Below are 11,983 nucleotides of genomic sequence, written 5' to 3'. Positions count from 1 at the left end.
TAGATGACTACATGATTTTCTATTTAGTTGATTTTTTGAAATAATGATCTTTGAAGTAGGGCCTAAATAATTGATGGTTCGGATTATGAGATTAGTTATGTGGTGGGCTCAAAAACATGGTTAGCTTCGTATTAACTTGCTAACTAGTTAGCTTTAGAGCACTCTTCTATATGTCATATTTGGAGAAGGATCCATGTCATTCTATTTTTGACATAAGTTTCGACTCAAGTTTTCAATAGGATCAAGTCCATATAATATTTGAACGATCTGAATCGTTTATTTTTTTTGGTTTCATTAAAATAAAAGAAAATCCTTGCAAAAAATTAGGTAAATCGGAAATCATTTACCATATATATTGATGAAAGTCAGAATAAAAGATAAGTGTAGAATGTTTTTTCTTCAGTCTGATGAGATTTCTATTAATAGAAATCTACATACCTCTTTTAAAGAGTCATGACTGTTGTATTAGGCCCATAAGAAGTTACCTTTAGTGAAAAGTTGTAACTGTTCAATTAAACTAACAGAATATTTAAAATCAAATAAATTAGTTTTGAATCTTAAATATAAATAAATAATATTATATTATATTATATTATACCAACAGTTATAGCAAAACTTCGTAAAATAATATGTCGAAAAATCAATATTCTAGCCATGCATTTTATATGAGAGGAGAAATTTTTCATAATTTTTTTGGAAGTGATTTAATTATTTTGAGGCTATAAGAAATTAGTACTCATCGATACGAGTCCGTAGGATTTTTCATGGAATTATTTGGAGTCTTGATATTTTTGGTGAATTTCCGAAATTGGAGAAATTAGGAAAAAATAGGAACATCAATTGTGTTGCTGACTGGGACTGACAGATGGCGCACTGTGAGTGGCCCAAACCAGCTGACTGTACGCTGACGCGGCGTTGACTAGGCGGTAGCAGGCGAGCTCACGGGAACAACGTGCAACGTGTTGCAATTGATCGTTCTTGCATTATCTAATCTGGGCCATTGCACCTCCTTAAACCAAGAAGATCTGAGTCGTCCATTTTAATAAAGCCGGTAACTATAGCACTGGGTCAGTCTTGACCCGCGTGTCTCTAAGTGGATCGCCTGGACCCGATTTATCTCTAAAAATGGGTCACCCACCGTTTTGTGTTGACCCAGTTTGAATTTTTTGTGTTTTTTTTCACACTTTTGAGCATCCTATCCCACATTAGAGAATTAGAGAAACTTCCCACCTCCTTGTGCCTATAAATAGAGACCATTGTACCTCATTTTTCACTTGCATCACCAAGTGAAGTTTGAGATACTCACTCCTTGATTCTTTGGGAGTCTCTCTAAGAAGAGATATACCAAAAAGGAAGAAAATTCTCATAGTTTAAAAGTTTTCTTTTAGAGAGCTTGCCTAGGAGGAGGAGTCTAGTTTTGGAGGTCTACAACCTGATAAGTCTTTTATTTATTTTTCTACTTTATTTATTTTTCATAGACTTTAATATTAGGTTGCATGCTTAGATTAATTAAGTAGGATTTATTTATTAATTAAGCATGCCTAGATTTATTTTAGAGATTTAATTGCTTAATTTATTTGGTTAATTAAGCATGATTAGTTGTAACCTTAATTTGGAGTTTTAATTAAATGTTATTTACTTGTAGAGATTAAATTAGATTTAAGCTATTATTCAAGCTTGATTAATTAGTGGAATATTTTGGAGAAATACTAATTAATTAAATACTTGGATAATACTTAAGTTTGATTTATTCTAACCTAAATTAATTTGTGAAATTGCTTTAAACCAAGGCAATTAGTCAAGTGGTTTGACTTTAAAATTAACTTAAAACTTAAAAACCCTAAAGAGTAGAGTTTAGTCCACTTAGGACTAGAGTCTTTAGGGATGTGTGATCTAAAAGGATGGGTCATAACGAGATTGTATTGAACTTTTTTTTTTTTTGGCCAAGAGATTGTGTTGAACTTAACTTTTGACTAAGTTGTCATATCGTCGGACACTAGGAACACCAGTTACCGAAAGATTTCTTTGTGACGTGACAAGAAGACGATAGATTCGAGACAGATGAGAATGCATAGGCTATGCAAGAGAATATGTGAAGAGCATTGGATTCCAGGTAGGGGGCCGGATTTATCCTACATTCCTGACTATGGACTTTGTGTGTATTTTTGTTTTAAATTATTATAACATGCTATGATCTGTGAGTGGTTTCGTTGTTCACACATGACCCTGGATGCAAGTCTCTGAACCTTCTAGAAGTGATCAGTCAAAGTTATGGGGTGTCTAGCCAAGCTAATACGTGTGACGTGTGACGTGTGCTTGTGCGAAGCCAAGACTTATAACCGATGAATTGGCAAATGGTATAGTTCTCAAATCCGTGCCGCTGGGCTTTTTGTATTCTCACTATGAATGATTATTGTGAATTTGCATGTTTATAATCATTATTGATGTATAGCCGAGTCATAAATGTTTTGTAAATGATTTCAAAGGAAATGTTTGAAGAATTTGTTTTAGACGATTTAAGAATCCGACGGAAAATGATTTTCACTATATTTTTCACTAGGAAAGGTTTTGTGGTTTTCAAATCTAGTAGGGTCCCTTGAGGGAAGTTATGATCGTATGAGATGCTTACCTCCTACATTGTTTTTGTGTTTCTTGTTTATTTGATGTTTTTATAGGTACGAGCATGGTAAAAAGACTAATTTTGACGAGGGTCAAGCAGAGTAGCATCTTGAGACTTGTCAATAATCTGGATTTATTTGTTGACGTCATTTAATTGTTTTATCGTATCGAATATGTCTTGAATGATTTTACCTCTATTTTTTGGAGATGGTTTTAAGTTATTTACTTTGATTATACGTTTGCATAGTTTTGAAACTTTTATTTTATGCTTGCTATGTATTTTAAATTTATGTAATTCTTCAAGGTTGCAATGAACTACCGTAACCTTGGAGGTTGGTTTTATAAAGAAGTTTTATTTTTACTTCACATGTTTTTCGCTATTTATTATCTCTGATCCAACCCGGTCCCATTAATAAAAATGGCTTAACCTATCTTGGGTATCTTGGAGGAGTAATGCTTGATTGAGTGACATTAGTCTCTTGGGGCATTCAAGATAGATGCCTTTGTCACATACCCAGAGTTTGAGGTGTGACACAATACTCCTTATAGCAATTTTTATGGTTTTCTCGTATGTTCTTATTGGTTAAAATAACTAAAAGTTGCATTTTTTTTTTCTTTATCAAATGATAGAAAATGATTATATTTATAATTAGAAATGGAGGAATAAAATAATTTTTGAGCAAATTATAATTTACACCACTGAAGTTTGGGGTGATTCACAACTTGCACCATATAGTTTCAATTTTTTCAATTTAGTACATAACGTTTTGATTTACTTACAATTGACTACTACCATATTTCTGACTGTCAAATTATACGTTAATTGATAACTTGGTATCCCATATTTTTGTCAACCTATAAGGCCGAATGACCTCTCTGCATGTTCATTTTCAGTACATCAAGTTTGATATGAATTTTGACAGGTCATTCAAAAACAAAAAAAATCCATATCAAATAGTTGAAGCATTTCTTATGGGGCAGCCTGAGAGGTCGTTTGGCCTTACAAGTCAATAAAAATGTGGGACTCGCAATTGCCATGTCATCAATTAGCTTCTAATTAGATAGTCAGATAGACCACAGTAGTCCATTGTAAGTAAATCAAAACGTTTAGTTCTAAATTGAAAAAATTGAAACGATAGGGTGTAAGTTATAAAACACCCCAAACCTCATGGGTGTAAATTATAATTTATTCAATTTTTTTATTTATTTTTATTTTTTATGCCAATTTCCCGTACTAGTGAGTGGCTAAAGGCTAACTTGAGAGGTGGCGTCAAGCCCTCTAGGTTCAATTTTCATTTTGTAGTTTAGCTTCGTTTGGTGGATGGTTGGATGAAGCTGAACATTGATGGCTACAAAAAGGTATTAAGAGTGTTACTGGAGCTTGGGTGTTTTTAGGAATAATAATGGGGGAAAATTTGAGCAAAAGGACTCTAACTTAGGTATCAAAGCCAGATTAGGACTTTCGCTTCAAAAGTGCATCCGTTAGGCTTACTATTTTACTTAAGCGTCAAATAAAGCAATTTCGTCAAATATGTTATCTTTTCTGTTAAAAATTGATCATGTGGCATGCACGTGATCAATTTTTAAGGGAAAAATTGACATTTTTCACTATTAAAATAGTTATAAAAATAAATAAAACTAAAAGAAGAAAAAAAAACAAACTAATAAAAGAAAAAAAATTAAAACAAACTAATAGAAAAAAAAAAAAAAAAAAAAGGGAGGAGAAGACCTTCCCTCCCCACCCCCACCCTATTTCATTGCTCGCATCGGTGGCGACCCTACATCTCTCTCTCTCTCTGTCTCTCTCTCTCTCTCTCTCTCTCTTCCTTGTTGAGCGCGTATGGTGTCAGACCCAACGAGTTTAGTCTAGGCTTGAGGCTCTGCAACCAGCGCCCAGACCCAACGACCAATCTCAGACCATACGACGCCAAACCCAACAACCAATCTCAAACCGAATGGCGCCACCTCCGATCTGGGTCTTAAGGCTTTTTCGGTTCTTGTCGAGGACGAACTTGGCTTCAACGATGCCGCATACGACGACAAGGTTACCATCGGACGTATGAGATTGGTCGGAGGCTTTGAGTGGAGGTTTGAGGCTTTAATGAAGGGGGCTTTAGGGAGCTTTCAGAGGGCACGACTGTGAGACCCGGAAATTTCCAAATTTATTTTGGGATTTTTTCTTATTTTCTAAAATTTTTATAGAATTTATTTGTTAGAAAATCTAATTTTTTTCACCTTGAGCTTCAATTGTTTGACCAACTTTGACTAGGGTTTTGACCCAAGTTAGACCTTTAAAAGGTAGTGCTTTCACTCACAAACCTAACGGTGCAAGTCTCGTATTATTCCGAGTCCGGGAGATTATTTTATGAATTTATCAAATTTTCTTTTTCTTTAAAGCATTTTATCTTAGTTTGTGGAGCTTGAAACTTCCGAAATTTTTCTAAGGGAAAATTGGTAATTTGACCTCATAGTTAATTAGTACTAGTCAATACGATTCCGTAGTATTTTTTGGGGTATTTTTCTGAGTCCCAAGCTATTTTTAATTAATTTTTGAAGTTGAGAAATATAGGAAAAATAAAATAAAATAGGAAATCACCAGATCGCGCCACGTGGCACGATCTAGAGCGTCCTTCGCTGCATGGCAGCAAGATCTGATGGCTGCATGTGCAACCAAGTGTCAGTGCACACGCCACGTGTCACTTTCTCATTGGTCCAAGTTGTGACGGTTGACTAGAGTCAACCCGGTCAACTCGAATGAGTCAACCGAGTTGACTCACTCTCTCTCCTTATAAATAGTGGCGCACCTCCCGGCTGATCCCTCACAAATTCAGCCGCACGCTTCCCAAGAGATCTTCTCTCTCCTCTCTCCTCTTTTCTCTCTTCTTCAATCTTATTTTGAGTTTATCTTGAGTTCTGAAGCTTCGATCGACGATCCGATTTCGCCTACGCGATCGTGGCAACGAGCTCTTCAATTCTAGTAGTGTGAAGGCTATGTTTTGGTGAAGTTTTAAAAAAATCATTTCTAAGCTCCATATGTAATTTCTTGATCCCTGTCGAACTTTTGCTAAAATTTTGTTAAATTAATCTCTTGTTCATTAGGCTCTTTTAATCTTATTACTTAGCAAGTCTAGTAGTACCGAGACTTTACCCGTAAGAAGTCTTCAACAGGTATACCCTCAACCCAGCTTATTTAATCTGCTGTTATTTAAGTTGTGGTTATAGACGGAACGTCGTTTAAACTGTTGTTATCAAATGAACTTAATAAATATTGAGGTCATATCAGTGGTAACCAAATAATGTGATGACTAAGGTCAGTCCATGAACATACAGGCATTGGGTACTGAGCCAGAGCTCCCTCAGTTTCCCTATGCACTGACCTAGTCACGTTGTAGGTTCATACCTGATCAACCTCCTCGACAATAAATTAAAATAGATATAGAAACCACACGGTTTGACATGACTGTTTGCCTCGGGGTGCAAGGTCATGTCGGATTAAGAATTTAGAGAAGCCTAGCAGTTACGCTAGTGCCAAACCTCTGAATTATACTTGGTCTTAACAGACAAGGTCATCGATTTACGTGAAGACCGTTTTTAACACCAGTTGTTGTCAAACTAGGAACTCCAGTTACCTAAAAGAGATCGTTGCGACGTGGCAAATTGTGATTTGTACTCGAGAACAGGCAAAAGCTTTGGACGCTAGGTAGGGGGACAACACACTCTGACTAGTGGATTTCCTCATGTACTATATAATAAATACTGTGTGATAAAGATGCATGTTTTTTAATGGCATATCTGCTTGGTTTTATGATAATGAGAATGATGACTGTTATGCATATTCTCGTGAGATTATTATTGTGTTTGACTTGAGAGTGAAAGGTCCCTTACGGTAGACCCTAGGTTTCAATCCCCAAAACCTCATGAGGGGTTGTACAGACGGACTGGTCGATTGTCCTTCTTGGGAGGCCAGTCTAGGCGGTATAACCATGAAATGGCCACTTTTGCTACCCTGTCTCGGTCAAATGACTGCAGGACTTTGTTATGTTTTTGTGAGAGGGTAGTTAGCCCTAACGGCTGGTCAACAGGTATGATTCTGAACTTGGACCCGGAAAACTGTATTTTGAAAACTGTATGAGCATGTTACTAGTTTTACAAAACTTGATAACTGGTTTGTGTTGTGCATTTGATTTTAAATTATTTCAAACTATTTTTCAAACCTAGCAGGGAGTTCCCTGATGGGGAGCAATGAACGTATGTGATGCTCACCCCTACATTGTTGTTTTTATCCCTCTTAGGTGCTGCGCGTGTGGACTTTGACGGCCTCGATTAAGGGGGTGGTGGTGCGGTCTCGAGCTTGTCAACTCCTGTGTTCCTGTTTAGTCAGTATATTTCCTTGGGCAGGTCTTTGGTGACCTTTTACTATCTTTATATACTCTTGGTCATATCCTGTATATACACTGAGTCCTTGGGTTGTCTACTTTTGAATTATCGAGTCTATATAAACAGTTTCTTTGAAGTTACTCTAAAAAATAGTAACTCCGAGGGTTGGTTTAATTATGAATTAATTATTTTTGAATTAATTTTCCGCTGCAAACTCAAGCACTCTAATCCAACCCATTTTACTAAACCAAAAGGCTTAACCTATTTTGTGAAAACTTGGGATTATAACACCGGGGGATTGGTTGTTGTAGTCTCAGGTATTCTCAAGATGGGTGCCTTTATTACGTACCCGGGTTTTGGGGCGTGACAATGACAAATGGTGGTAGTGAGGAAGGTCGGGTAGGGGAGGGAGAGGGGTCTGCATTTTTTTTTTTTTTAACAATTAATTTTATAATTTTTATAATTGTTTTTTAATGGTGAGTGGAGTGACTATTTTACCCTTAAAACTAACAGACGTTTAGATTAAATTGACGGAATAGTCTCATTTGAGGCTTAAGCGAAGTTTTAGTCTTAACGGATGCACTTTTGAAGCGGGAGTCCTGATGTGACTCCGACACCTAAGTTGGAGTCCTTTTGCTCAAATTTTTCCTAATAATGGCTACTGGCTTAAGGGTTTTGCTATTAATTTGGGTATAAAGTGATGCGCTAGCAGCTTAGCTTTGGGGATTTTATCATGGCCTTCATCTAGTTTGGCATAAGGTGAAGGTTAATTCCACTACTGCCTCATCTCTTTTGAGGCATACTAATGTGCACATTTATCCTCTTGCTACTTTAATTGAAGCGTGTCAAGTTCCTTTGCATTTGCATGAGGAATGAAGTTGTGATGATGCTATTGTGAGAGAAAAGGCTTGATAACCACTTTTAAAAATATGTCAATATAGGTCTGTCCATCAATATTATAGGCTTCTTTCAAACTTTCATCCAAAAAATGTTACATATCCTTCGTGTGACGGGGAAATTAGATAATTCATGTCCATCTTTACATGGTTAGGCACGACGTTGGAACTAGCCTTTCAAATGCCACGTATCATTTCCTCAGCCCTGCCACGTGGACAAGAGCTACAACGGAAAGTCAGCAAGTCAAAGAAGACAGCAAACTCTTGGCCGAGGTAACACTATCTCGACCAATACAACCACCCCAGCCATGATAAACCATGTCGTAACTTTGGCCGGAGTAAGCACAGGGAATCTTGTGACGTCACCCAGGGGACAGAGACTGAAAAGGTATTTGGTGACTACAACTGGAAAAGGACGAAGGTGGCAGAAAAAGGAGACAATGGATGTAAAGGAGGTACAAGGTTAGGTGAATCAAAAAGATGCCATACACGTGGAACCTATCCAGAAAGGGATCACTTAAACTCTAACCTTGGAAAGGTGTATATATACCAAGCTGCAAAGGAATAAATGCATCATCATCAACCCCCATAAAAACCCAAATCCCAAAGAGGTGACTTTCACTTTGCATCTGAATATTCAAACTCTTTCTTTATCTTGTATCTTCAACCACTTTCTTGAATTCACTGTTACTAGGTAGTTTTTAGTATAACAAACAAAAATCTTTTGTATTTATTTCTAGACTGTCAGCTTATTTAAGTTATTTCCATTTTCGTGTAGACTTATTTATGATACTTGAAAGGGTTTCCCAGTTCTTCTCCTTTATATGTTAGCTCATTTATTTTATGGTTTAGATATGCTTATCTTTTCTTTATTATCTTTAGTCCAGTTATCAGTGTTGAAAAGTTATTTTCTTTTTAGAGTGTGCAAATGGGTTTTTGAGTTATGGCAAGATTTGTAGTGAGAACCACTATCAGCTACCAACATCACCCCCATCACATTGTGTTTACTTTTCATATCAAAGTCTTTTGCTTTTATTTAAGTCAAATCACCTTAAGTCCTGTTGTCACCACTTTTACATTTAATCATAGAGTTAGATTGAACATAAGTGAGTGAAGTCCTAGCGCTGACTAGGCAAGAAAAGAACCCAAACCGAGATTGACCCATTGTTCTCGGCCGAGGCATTGTCTGATTGCCAGGTTAGGCCGTTTTCATCCATTGCGGTCAAGTTCCACTTTCCACTAAAGGCAGTGGCACGCCCACAAACCCTAGTGCCATGTGGCAGTTCCCTAGCTTGACACGTGACCTAGAGCCCATTTTGTGACCAAACACACGATCCAATTCCAACGCCTTTCTTGAAATCATGCCACTTCCTTCTGATTCCCCCCATTTTCCTAACTTTGCCCTTAACTCCAATTCGACTCAATCATCAACCCTTTTCCCTCTAGAATTGTAAATAGTGACCCAAACAATGATTATTCAAGGAATATTATTCTATTAAAGAAGAATATCAAAGTGGAAAAAGAGTATGGACTCACCTAATGGTTCACATACAAGGTTGTGATGCAACTGTGGAGTGCCTAGCAATTGAGGACCTCTTGGACATACACAAATAGAGATTTGATGCCAGTTACAAATATGGGGTAAGTAAGATGTTTTTGCAACTTGTGATTTTAGGGCTATGTTGGCTCAATTGTGGTCCTTGACTGAAAGGCGTTGTCATTTGCCCGTGTTTGACCCAAGTAAGGCTTTGGGCGTGAATTTCTCATTTTGCCCTTATCTGAAGGGCATGTGAGTCGCACCCTAAGCTGGGTATGCAACAATGGCACCCGCCTTAAGAATTCCATAAATATAATACTCATACCTTGATTATTATATCCCCAAGCTCCCTAAAACGAGTTAACCATTTTGATAATATATAGGTTGGATCATTATACAATTTAATATTTACATAAAAGCAAACTCCTTAGGGTTAAGAGTTTACAAAATAATCTCACTAAACACCAAGCCTTTAAAGGTTATATTAAATATTTTATAGAGGGTACCAACCTAATTCATAAAGATAAATGTTAAAAAAAAAAAATAATAATAATTACAAACGGTGAGTCTGATAACAAAAGATAAGGGTGCAAATAGAAGGCCAACAAAAACAACAAAATGACAAGAGACTTGCATATGCCAACCGAGGAACTAGTGCCATGCCCACTAGAAGTCAAGATCGTCAACCATAGGAGTATTTGCACAATGACTGTGTAAGGATTTAACATCACATATGTTCATAGCTTCTCCTGAGGGGGAACCTAACTATGTTTAAAAATAGTACGCATTTATTTACTACATATAGCCAGTGAAAAATGGTTAAAAGACTCACCTCAAAACCATAATCAATAATATTGGTTGATATTCGCTTAAAATGTAGTCATGGTCATGCAATTCTTTCAAGCACGTCGGGTACCCAAGTTAAGATTTTACCTGATGATCGAACACAACACGTGTAACAACCTAACCCAAATTTAACTAAAAATTAAAAAAAATTTCGTTGTGGACTTAAGAAGCACAAAGAAAAGTTGAGTTGTGGTACACTAAAACATTCTTTCTAAATTAATTTGGAGACATTATAAATTTTGGAGATTTCTAGAAATTTAATTAGGTTATAAGGATTTTGTTATAAATTAATTTAAGTCATTAATGATTTTTTGGAAAGGTCCGTTGATTTTAGGTACCAAATTATAATGTTTTTTCATTTTAACTACCAAAATATTTATGTCATTTTATTTTAGATACTAAATTTCAGTTTATGTACCAATTTTAAAAAATATGGTTATATCAAGCTGTGACTGTCTAACAGTCATAACTTTTTTATTGATTTGTTGTTTTTTCAATATTTGCAAGGCTTAAACTTTACTGTTTAGTCTTTGAGTTATATGACTTTATCCCCCAAGTCTAAATCAAAAATATTAAACTCTTAAAAATTTTAAATTTTTATAAATTTGAAACAGTCACAGTTTAATCACAACTGTGATTGTTCGACAGTCACAACTATATAACAAACTGATTTGTGACCTAATCCAAAATGTCTTACTCTAGGTTAGTACCTAAACTAAAAAAATTAGTGACTTACTGCTTTATTGAAAAACTATTGATATTTAGTATTTAATCCTAATTTTCTATTTTTGGAATTGTTGAGAATTAATTGGAAACATTGGATTTCATTTGAATTAATTTCAAGAACTCAAATTTTGAAGTTGAGGTAGTAGAAAATTAGTACAAGGCGAGAAGAGTCCATAGGAATTTTTGAAACCTTTTTCGAATCTGGATTCATAGTTGGTGAATTATTTAAGAATACTTGAATGGAAGCTTGTAGTTTTATGATGCTGATGATGATGTTGGGGTTGAGGTTTTTGTTGATTTGGGTCGTGGGTTTTGCTTGGAGTCTGATATAAAGCATGGAAAGATGCAAATGTTGTGTTTGGAGGGCGAGAAGGCGGGGGTAGTGAGACGGAAAGATTGAGAAAACTCAGGATGTTGGTTTATTGTGCCTTAGGTTGAAAGAGAGAGAGAGAGAGAGAGAGAGAGAGAGAGAGAGAGAGAGAGAGAGAGAGAGAGAGAGAGAGAGAGAGAGAGAGAGAGAGAGAGAGAGAGAGAGATGAGGAAGAAGAGGAGGAGGGGTTGCCATTGCTGCAATTTTTTTTTGTCTAACAATATAAAATTAACTGAAAAAGACCAAAAAGCCCTAATTTTTAACATAAAATGTAACGTTCCAAGTTCGTTTGGCAATACTTTTAGAAAACTTAAAAACACTTTCAAATAATTAAAAGTGTTTTTGCATATATTTGGCAAAAAAAATAAAAAACACTTTTAAATTCTAAAAGCACTTGAAAGCGCTTTTAAAAAGCACTTAAATTTTTTTCAAAAAAATATATAAATTTCTAACAAAAGCACTTTTAATAAAAGCAATACTAAGCAAAAGCACTTCCTATAAAAAGCACACCCAAACAAGCCCGACATATAACCAAGGTCTAGGGTCTAATTTTTAATATTGCAAAATTTTGCAAATTAAGGTCGTGATGTGAAATAGGGTGCAAAGTTCAAG

This window comes from Dryas octopetala, chromosome 4 (assembly GCF_963921425.1).
Source record: "Dryas octopetala chromosome 4, drDryOcto1.1, whole genome shotgun sequence".
NCBI lineage: Eukaryota > Viridiplantae > Streptophyta > Magnoliopsida > Rosales > Rosaceae > Dryas > Dryas octopetala.
Note: the sequence above shows the minus strand (reverse complement) of the source record.